Genomic DNA, 11,773 nt, shown 5'->3' on the forward strand with positions numbered 1-11,773 from the left:
AAATTTTATAAACATAGTAGTTATTCCTGGTAGTAATTGATAGACTATTGAATTGATCTATAGTTTACAATTAAATTTCAATTGTAGCAAGATATTCATCAAATGTAGCACTGCACGAAAAGTCGCGTTTAATATAATTTTATAGATTCGTTTACCAAATTATATTTCTTGTTTTTAATATAATTTGTGTATAACGTTATATTATATGCAAAATATAATGTCATTTACTTGATTGGATTTTATAATAAAGTATAATTAGATTTAATGCGATATACAACAAGAATAATGTAGTTTAATAGAAAAAATTATACGTTTCGTTTAAGAAAATTGACATTCATACGTAAATACATTTATACATAAAGTTTATTAATGTTTCTGGTATTCAGGAAATATATATGATAATTAATTTGTCATTAATATGTTATTTTATACAAAATGAAATGTTGTTTACGTACTCATTATTGCAAATACACAAAATCGTCTATATGTATCAAAGTATCTGATATTATGTTCTGATTTAATCATGGGAGGGGTTCGAGACGGTAAACACAAAACATCCTAATGATTATTTTTTCAGACACATATAAGTAGATTAGATACAATATACAAAAAAAGAATAATAAAGTTTAATAGAAAAAATATATAACTTTCATTTAGAATAAAACATTGTTTATACACTAATACAAACAGAAAAAATATTATAAAGCATCCAATATTATTATATGCTGCAGCTCTGAACTTACATGTACGTGGAAGGGGTTTGGGACGAAAAAAAACCCCACTAAATTAATCACTTCAAAGAAATATTTGATTTGTAGTAAAAAAATAAACAACTCACAAAGCAAGTAAAAAAGATTCAGGATGAGAGAGAGAGAGAGAGAGAGAGAGAGAGAGAGAGAGAGAGAGAGTTTGTTTAACCTCTACGCGCATGCGAATCAAATTAAGCCAATCAAAAATCGAGAGAATTCTGAACCCGCCAAGCTGCGTTTGAGATAACATGTCGGATTCGAGAGAAGTAGCGAAGTAGATCTATCAGAATTTAGTGCTCTTGGACTGATGAATCATCAGATTCGTACATCGACGAAATCCTTATGAATACATCCATTGTCAAGTGCCGAAAGGGAAGAAAAAGCCACCACCATGTCAAGCAGGTAGAGCGCTCGTGAGAAACAAGATGGCGAAACAGTCCCACAACGTCACACATGGTCAGTCCTTTGCCTCAACTTCTGTTCTTACATGTAGCAGCACCTTGGAGAAAGGTTCGCCGGCCAGTAGTACCAGTTGTTTAATAGGTATGGTGGTGATTACGGTATCGATAAACAAGCGTCCAATTAACACATGCTCTTGTAATTTTATAGTTACTTCCCCTTGTGAACATGATTATTTCCCTTGTAAGAATTACAGTCAACTCGTAACCAAACTGATTTGTAATCAAATAGTCGGATAGTCCGAGTGAAAAATAACTTAAAATAACATGATTATGCCCACAGTCATAACTTTTTAATATTGATATTCATTTAAATAAATATTGTCGGGTATGTCATATTATCAAATTACCATATATTATCTACCGGTATAAGTATTTGTACTCACAGATGCTTGGGGACGGGACCCCAACCCCCATATTCACCCCCTCCCCCCCCCCCCCCCACACACATTCACAAGTTATTTTTTTACCATTTGACACCTTATGAAATTAAAGAGACCATCATTTCCAGCCGGTCAGTACTTTTTCAGTTATGAGCCCGTCCTATGATATCGCGGTAGTTATATTATTTTGTCAAAAAATCTATCGATACGAAAATATTTCCAGAAACTAATGTTTTGTGAGTTTATATACCTCAGTAATGTTTAACGTGTCTGTTTACAATGTCTAAAAATATTCCGATGTCAAATGTCAATTTCAGCGCGTGCTACTATAAGTAAACAGAAATACCGCGATACCATAGAACCAGCGATATGATAGAAACAAGTATAAATAATTTAAGGATTTCCTAGCGAGGTGTCAAATTTTACAATATGGTGTCTGCTGACATTGCAAAGCCTTTGCTTTTTATACCAGGGGTATATATTTTATTTCTACATAGCTTTTGCGTTAATTGCGTTTTTTAAATGTAGCATAAATCAACATATGTAGTTAAAAATAAATGATAAAAAAAACTCGAGAATGGAGGGGGGGGGGGGGAGCAATGATTAAACACACAAGTTTCAAATTTAATCAATGTTGATTACCGTATAATTTGTCCCAAGTTATTGCTTCCATCACTTTTTGATGATTTTTTATAAAAATACACCTACACTCAAATAGAAGTACAGTTGAAATCGATGAAATGGAAAATATATCCAAGATATCTCCATTCATTTTTCACTCATAAAAGTTCACAGGAAGGTAAATAAATTTCTTACGGAAATTTATAATAGGAAATGTCTACATCTTTTCACCATCTGGAAATCACTTGGAATATATACCTTGCACAATTTTTCAACGTTATCCAGGCTATTTCATGGCTGGTGCAATGAAAAATCCCCATAGACTATTTTGAGTTGTATATTGAGATCTGAAGGGGCAAAAGCCAAAGGGGTGTTTCAAAACAGATAATCTGAAGATATTTCATATCTATTTTGAGGATGAACATAATTTGAGCACATAGGTATTTATGATTATCAGAATATCAAGAAAAAGCGAAAGAAGAAAAAACTCGGGACAGAGTGTAGCTATTAACCAAGAATTGCTACCCATTATAGTCACAATCTGTGACCTATTGATTAAGAGTCGGCTTGGGTATACGAGTCGGTTTGGGTACGACTTGACTTGATTCCCCTTTGAGGACTAGAATAACTCTTCAATGCCTGTATTTTGATTTATTTTCACTATTTTGATGAATAGGACCAGCATCGTGGCCTCTTTTCAAGTTGAGAAAGATTGAGTTTCAGCAGGAAAAAATCTTGGAGGGGCAGAAGGAAATCATCGCTAAATACTCTCTGAAAGTAATCCATCGCAAAAGAAAGGAAATAAGAAAGTTAAAATATGTGTTCCCAGCGAAGTACATGTAAGTATATTTGATGTCAATAAAATATTGGTCTGATTTGCTATCTTTAACATATAACCGCAAAAAAATATAGGGATGGGACAATACACCAGTGCATCACAGTATATACTTTGACGATATTTGGATTGATACATTTACCATTAATACAGCGATACCGTAGCGAACTTTTTTTTTTATTTTCCAAAAATATCCGAGCTTCATATATCGGCTATTTTAAGTCCGTGCGCCTAATATGAAAGTACAAAAATGGCAGAAAACCTCGTAAAGTTGTCAAATCGAAGCTAAATCTGGAGTGTGGAAAACTTTCGGATTACTTGTTTATGAAAAGTAGTGAATACAAAACGAAAGTAATTTGTAAATTGTTCAACGTTCATTTTAAATATAATGAAATCACTTTGGACATGTGGTAATACATAGACAGATTCAATTAATTTTTAGCCCTTATTCATGTTTTCATTAAGTTGCAATGTATCGTGATATGTATCATATCGCATCTCATGTATCGTGATTTGTACCAAATCTGCTAAGTAAAGTATCGTCCCAGCCCTGAAAAAATTCATGACTGAATTGAAGCTGCAGATTTTTTTTTCAATGACTAATCTATTGTAGCTTTTTGTTTAAATGTTTTTTGAATTAGGTTTTGCTGGAATCTTGTTTGGGGGGGGGGGGGGGGGCTAAGAACTAGTGGATTGTGTGGTATATTCTCTGACAAAAAACAGGAATTAAAACAGTAGGCTTCATCTGAACACAACATTTTACAAAGCTTTGGCCTTTGGCTAAAATAAATAAAAGAATTGGGTGATAAAGCCTTTCATTTTTGTTGTACACCTGATTTCCACACCTAAAACTCATGATGTTCTGTATACCTTACTGATTTTTTTTTTTGCATGTTTGAATGTAATATTGCTGAGACATAACATACATATATTTGATAAGCATAAATGTTGTGACTGGCTTGTATATTAATATATATTCAATCATTTGTACACATCTAAAATTTTTGTTAATTGTATTATACAGGCTTATACTGTAATGTACATGTGGAGCGTATTGAGAGGAGTTATCTCAATATCAGCAACTATATAATTGTATGGCCTTGGTATGATATTTTGTAAATGCATACTTTCAGATTGCTGTGCATGATGGATACTCCCATGGAATTACCCTAGGATTGTAGTGAAAAATGAAATCTGATGATGGAAACCAAATATTGAAGTAAAACTTTTTAAAGAATTAATAACTTAGACCACACCAATAAAAAATTTTGTTTGCAGGGTTCGACACTAACCTTAGTCCGTTAGTCACAGACTAATAGATTTTCATACGGATGAATAAAATTTCTGTCTAGTCTGTCCGGTCAAACTAATAAAAAGTTTTGCTTAAAAAATGTGTAAATTAACAATGTGTGATTGTTGACATTTTAATGGAAAACCCTGACTGTATTTTTATTATCTAGCATATGATACATTGCAGTGATTATAGAGTTACCGAGCGAAAACAAAAGAGGTATTGCAGGATATTATGGGTGACTTGATTATTTCTTTGCCGTAAGGGGATGTCCGAGAAAATTAATAGGTTACAAGCGCACGTGTTCACAACAACAGCTTCGAAAGGGACGCTTATGTGTTTTAAAAAAATAAAGGTGAAACGAATCTCCTGCGAGTTGTTTAATTTAAATGAATTGTTTTACGTTAAATAATTTGTGATAAATTGCTTATTATTTTAAACAGATTTTTAAAGAACTTAGACAATGAAAAGAACAAGGTAGCTCATAGCCTGGATCTAATTTGCATAGATCTATTTATAACATCTGTAATGGCGGCATACACCTAGTACACAGAGATAGTGAATACGCAGCTCATTGCTATGTACTGCATAGCACAATACAACTAAACATGTGCAACACCTGTAAGAAAAACATTATAGTGTATATTATGCACCCCTTTCTTACAAATGCTGTTTAAAAACTCCATACTATATATAAGGCAAATACGGTAATGCTTTTTTATTTATTTCTGACGGGCACATAAAATTGCCTGCGGACTAGTTAAAATGAACAGGCACTAGTCCGGCTGGACTAATGCATAAAACAGATAGTGTCGAACCCTGTGTTTGTCAGATCCCGCACTTTTGTATTTAAATAAAACTTTAGAAATAATATTATAATTTTTGTTGCAATGTTATATTTTAGATGCAATAAACAGATATTTCCTGTCTATGCAAGATAAAGGAAGGAGAGAGTCGATTCTTTCAAGAAAGGAATGGATCTGTATCAAAGGAAACAAGGGTATGCCCAATTATATGCACTGCATGTTTTGAGAGTCTAGACCATACATATGTTCAAATGTCCCCGTTTACAACTGCCAAAATCATGAACTTGTATTGAAGTTCTAATTTATGCTGTATTATATACAGTGACTGTTCCATGATTTAACTTACCTTTTGATATTAATAAGGAGTTTTGATGTATAAATCGCATTTGCAGATAAGGCAAGAATTAACAGAAATGTAAATACTTGTTATTATGCCCCCTTCAGACAAGGGAGGGAATACTACATTGCTGTTGTTGATCAGCCGGTCCACCAACAATTTCCTTTAACGCAGAGGTTGCTCCTATTGATATGAAATTTGACACACAGATTCATCATAATAATATTTTGGTCAAGTTTGATTTAGAGTGTAATTGAGCAATTTTTGACTTGGATATGGGAAAATCCCAATTATTTGCTTTTTCGTTCATTTCTTTGTATAGGTCTCCAAGGAAGAAGGGGACAATTGTGTTTCACAAATATCTCTTGTTTTTTGAAATATAAAGTCTCATAACTGCAAAGGTGTGTGCAGACAAATTTTCATGATGCACAAACGCCTGTTACTCCTCTTTCAAAAAACAATGATTTAATGCTTAAATAAATTGTCTGAGGAGTTTAAAAGAAAAGCCTGAACATTTTACAATGTTGGCTTTTTAAAGACAATATGTGTGTATAAACATGTGTATTTATGTGTGTATATATGTTGTAGAAAATGGAAGTTATACTATAGACAGGCTGTCAGGCTGTATTTAAACAAAAGACCTCCTGGGATGAGGAGAAAAAGAAACGAGTAGAACCTGTATTTCTTGTCGAGTACTTGATGATGTCATCAGAATATGAAAATGATTGGGAAGATGACACAATATATGAAATCACATCTCTAAAGTGGTGCTCTGACGAATGTTTAATTGGACACCAAAAGTTCTGCTCTGAAATCCAAATGTTCAAAAAGGCAAAGTATAAGACGTATAAGGACCAACAAAGAATCATCTAGAGACAAACCAGAAAATATATCAAATGAACAGAAATGGGCCATTTGAGATTTTTAAAAGAGTTGCTACTGTCATGTATAATTAGCTCACCTGAGCTGAAAGTTATTATATGGTTTTACTGATATGCAAGCATTTTGACATATACATTGTTGATTGTATAAAATTGTTAACTCCGTCCCATGGGCAATTTTTGTTTCTCGCAAGAGGTTCATATTTTGATGTAGGTTTATTATCCATGTATAAAGAGTTGTTTAACACTTCTTGAGAACTGCAAAGCTCAATATGTGATATGACTGTAAAATCATTGCAAAAAAGCTTGATGTATTGTTGTAGTATGATGAACCTAAAAATATGCTGGGTATTTTTTTAAATACAGGATCTGATATTACTTGTTCAACTCATACTGTTATATAAAAGAATATTCATTGTGTATTTTTTTATTGTTGAATTTTTTTTATGCTGATCAATTACAGATTAAATTTGGCCATTATGATTTTCAATTTTTGTCGTATTGGCATGTAACCAAGTCATACTTTTTTTATCTCAATTTATTTACAAATATGTTTAAGTTTATTTCCAGTAATTAGTGCATACATCTTTATAGCATAATAGAACTGAAGACAATAGGAAGTTATTTATTTTTAAAGGGAGCTCTGTTGGCAGTTAGTTGCAGATCTTGATACCCAAGTAAGAGAAAGGTGGCGTCTCTGACCGATCCTTTTGCTCTTGCTTGTGGGCGAGTGAGGCTTCCCTGTCAAAGGCTTGTATAAGTTTAAAATCGTAGATCAAATTATAAACTGAACACATATATGAGTGATATAAAGTGGTTATTTTAATGAATATTTTATCATTATTTGTTTCTTTTGTTCTAAGTAAAGAGTTAGAGACTAGATTTTTGATAATTTATTGAGTAAAGAGTAGTTTTTATAGACATCTAGGCAGTTATACCGGACTTTTTGTATGTATATCTTTCAGAGCTTGTTCCTGAAACTTGGGCGTAGACTAGAAAATTTACGGAAAAAATACAATTTTTATCTCAAGTTATTTTAATCTACATATTTATACAAGTTTCACTTATATAATTAATTAGCTTAATTAGCTCTATAGTGAACAAAATTTGTTGTTAAAAATATACAGGAGACAATGCAAGAGTGTTTTGAAAGGGCTTTGCTGGCAGTAAGTTGCAGATCTTGATACCCAAGTAAGAGAAAGGTGGTGTCTCGGACCGATCCTTTTGCTCTTGCTTGTGGGCGAGTGAGGCTTCCCTGTCAGTTTCTTACAGATGCAAGAAATAAACAAGACTTGATAAGACATTTCTGAGTAAAATATTGGGGAAACTGTTTTCTTTTTATGATAAGTAAGATTGAGTTGAATATTTATAGTGTCATAACTATATTTTACATTCTGTACATGCATATGCCAGGTCTTATTTCAGACCTTAATAGGATAGACTAGAAGAATTTTTATTGCAAGTGAATTTTAAGCAGGAGACAATGAACAAGTATTTTGAAAGGGCTTTGCTGGCAGTAAGTTGCAGATCTTGATACCCAAGTAAGAGAAAGGTGGTGTCTCGGACCGATCCTTTTGCTCTTGCTTGTGGGCGAGTGAGGCTTCCCTGTCAGTTTCTTACAGATGCAAGAAATAAACAAGACTTGATAAGACATTTCTGAGTAAAATATTGGGGAAACTGTTTATGATAAGTAAGATTGAGTTGAATTTTTATTGTGTCAAAACTTTTTTAAATTTTGTACATGCATATGCTTGATCTTATTCCAGACCTTATAAGGATAGACTAGAAGTATTTTATTGAATTTCCATGATTTAAATTTACCATTTCGCCAAATTTTGATAATCAAATACGGTATTGTTTGCATTGGAAGTTTGTGTAAATTAAAATTACTTTATATATGTTCCAAAATGTTAACTGAATAGTCTGGTCATTAGAATATGTATTTTTCTTTTCTGTATAATAAATTTTCAATATTATAATGTAAAACCTAAGGAATTTTTTTTAGATCACATGAAGTGTTTAAAATTAGAGATTAGAGATGCACATTTACATCCTATTATTGAACAATTTGTTCATTAAATTTAGTATAATTTGGTATTTGTATGCATCATATATATAAATATATAGGGGTTTTCAACGCTATTCATATAATATGATTGTTAATATATATCTTCTCTGAAGTGGTTTTCATGGAAACTCTTATCTATTTGCAGTTATGAACTATAGAGTATGTATGTTTCTATGAAAACATGCTATTTTCAAAATACATGTACTAGGAAAGAGAATTTGTGTGTTAATAAAGTAAATAAGCAAAAAAAATGATTACTTCAGTATTGTCAACTTTTCTTTATCCACATGCATTATATAGAAAAACTGACTTTGTCTTGTAATTTATGTTGTATATGAAAATACGCAAGTTAAAATAGAATTTATTTGCAGACCATGCAGCAATTTTTATGGCTCTGTTTCAGTTGTGTTTTTATTTCCTACTAGTCCATATAGATTCCATTATTTCCATTTAATGTGTATTAGCCTGCATTTGCTTAAGTCAAATGTGCATTTCACAATTCCAAATTTGGACATTTTACCTAAGTATTTTTTAAGAACTATATCAGAAATTTTAATGGCATCCATTCCATATGTATCTGATCATGACGTATATATTGTAATTTTCTAAATTGTGACTTCTATGCTTAAAACTTTGAAATGTTTTGCTCAGTAAGAATACATGTATTTTTTTTTTTTTTTACATCTTTGAGACTTTAACATGCAATAAAATCGAATCTTAAGTGGACTTGTGTGTGATTTTAATTTTCAAAAATGATAGCAAAAACAATTTTAAAAAAAAAACAACTTGATGTTTGAAGTTATATAAAGATGTATGCGGTGGTATAATTATTTAATTAAACGAAAATAATAATGACTTAAAATATATACAATTCCAGTTTATATTGGCAGGTTTAATCAAAATATTATCGTCGCATAAACAAGAGGTATAATGTAAGTCGATAAAAGCGTTTATTTGAATGTTTTAGGAAGTTTAAGATATCCGTATATAATTTAATTTTTGACAGTTTTATAATGTAAAATGTAAATTAAACGAGAACAAATAATGAATTAAAATTCAACATTAAATTTTATTAACCAAACAAATTTAATATATCCATTAAACTTAATTTTTTTAGCATCTTTAATGAAAATTATACGTTTTAAATACAAGAGGTATAATGTTAGTTTACGGAACACTTAAATCTGTACGTATGAGTAAGTTTACAATTTTTCCGACATTATTAAATTTGTTCTTTTACGGAATCCAGTAAACTCATATTAAATGCTAATTATTTTTAAACGTTTTCGGGCACACAATATGTAATACTACATACTTAAATTTTAAATAATCGTAACGTTTAAATTGCATTTAAGGTGAAATTAAACGCGACTTTTCGTGCAGTGTAGTGAATGATTGATATTAATGAAACTTTTTGATATACTTAATTAAGATAATTACGTTAAAAACTTTGGCTCATTAAACTTAAGGTCTAACATTGTTTTACTCTGTGTTGAACCCGTGTATACACTGGGATCAACTAGGGTATACCCTGAGTTTACCCTGGGTATACCCCGGGTATACCCTGGGTTTACCCCGGGTATACCCTGGGTTTACCCCGGGTATACCCTTGGTGTACCCAGGGTATACCCTGGGTTAAACCCGGGTATATCCTGGGTTTAACCCGGGTATACCCTGCGTTTATCCCGGGTTTACCCCGGGTATACCCTGGGTTTACCCCGGGTATACCCTGGGTTAAACCTGGGTATACTCTAAGTTAAACCCGCGTTTAATCTGTGTTAAACCCGGGCATACTCTTGGTTAAACCCAGCGTATACCCTGGGTTTTACCCGGGTGTACCCTGGATTAAAGCATGGTAAAGGCCGAGTTATATTTAGGTTTACCCCGGAATATACCCTAGACTATACTCGGGTTTAACCCAAGGTTGATCTTTGAGAATAGAGTTTAATATATATTTTTGTTAAGAAATTAATTAATTGAGATATAATGCCGGGTAATTATTTCTTATCATCATCTAAGTTGAAAATTAGATATTATAAAAAAAAAAAAAAGCTTTTCTCATTACGAGTGTCTAAACACGTCATATTTTTTAAAAATTTTAGATGGATATGGAAGATACGGAACAAACTTTTTCTGAAACGGTGTTGGAGAATTTCAACCTAGCCAAGGCGTACAATTCTGTATCTGAAACACCACAACTCTTTTTAAGAAGGGATGATCGGATTTTTGGAAGATGTCTGACACTCGATGAAGTAGAAAGAGAAGTATGGTTGAGATATTCCTTTGACATTGATGGATGCGTTGTGGAGTTTAAATCTTTGGCCGCAATAAGAATGCCCGTGAGACATATCACACTGTTTCCAAATGATAATGCAAGTCTACGGAACGTTAGAGGCTTTTTGAAAAAGCACGTCAGATTAACAGAATACAGTAAAAGCGAACTTATGACCTTCTCAAACAGCTTAGGGTTCCAGCTATTTTATGAAAGAGGGTGGGAATGTTGGATAGCTTTAATTCCTATGCACCAGATGCATTCAGTTGCATTATCCATTCAGCAAGTGAGACAACAAGCCCTCGCCACATTTCTTCAGCTGAGAGAGAATTTTTAAAATACACTAATGGCTCTTGCTTTGCGTGGAGAGGCTAGAAGAACTCTCGAAAAGAATGACATAAATGACGTTCGAAAAATGTTCATTTTACCTGACGATTGTTATGCAATACTCGATGCTTTGCAAGCATCTTTAAACCAACTGACCCAAACTGGACTTTTGAGACCAATCATATTTTGCTTCCGCTTTGGTGAAAAAATGACCTGTGGATTATCATTGTCAGATTTTAATACCCAATTTACATTGCGTACAACTATCCATGTTGCTGCAAACATACTGTCAGACTCTGAAGAAGTTGATCTTCTTTGGTCTACTGCGGGATTGCAACAAATCATCGGCCACAGAGGAACACTTTGTACATGCTTATCATTCAAAGACTGTACCAACTATCAGAGCAATCTAGATGGAAGACCAATGGATATCAAAACTTGTTTGCGGACGATTTGTCGTTTTCCACACGAGGTGCAGTTTGTTCAACTTTACGCTGACATTCCACATCGTCAACCCAATTGTCGATATCATCCAGTGTCGGGTTGCATTGTTGGAGGTATGTGTTTCCCACGATCGACAGCAGAGGCATTCCTACGCGACGCTGATCATTATATATCTACATTGCAAAGCAACTGGACATTACTAAGGAGAAGTACATGTAGGATTGAATTTGTTGTTTCGCAGGATTCAGTTGCTGACCATATAAATGCTATGGATTTTATTAATTTAACCAATCTAGAAGTA

The 11,773-nt window shown here is 32.8% G+C and overlaps 1 long non-coding RNA gene across 1 annotated transcript; it reads left to right on the forward strand.

The window, feature by feature from the left end:
* The first annotated feature begins 773 nt into the window (after positions 1 to 773).
* On the forward strand, positions 774 to 6,878 carry LOC117689266 (uncharacterized). Its single transcript, XR_010710154.1, has 5 exons — positions 774 to 1,292; positions 2,888 to 3,050; positions 4,180 to 4,265; positions 5,242 to 5,337; positions 6,069 to 6,878. It is a non-coding gene; the product is annotated as an uncharacterized lncRNA (long non-coding RNA).
* The last annotated feature ends 4,895 nt before the right edge of the window (positions 6,879 to 11,773 follow it).

Source organism: Magallana gigas, chromosome 10, assembly GCF_963853765.1.
Source record: "Magallana gigas chromosome 10, xbMagGiga1.1, whole genome shotgun sequence".
Classification (NCBI taxonomy): Eukaryota; Metazoa; Mollusca; class Bivalvia; order Ostreida; family Ostreidae; genus Magallana; species Magallana gigas.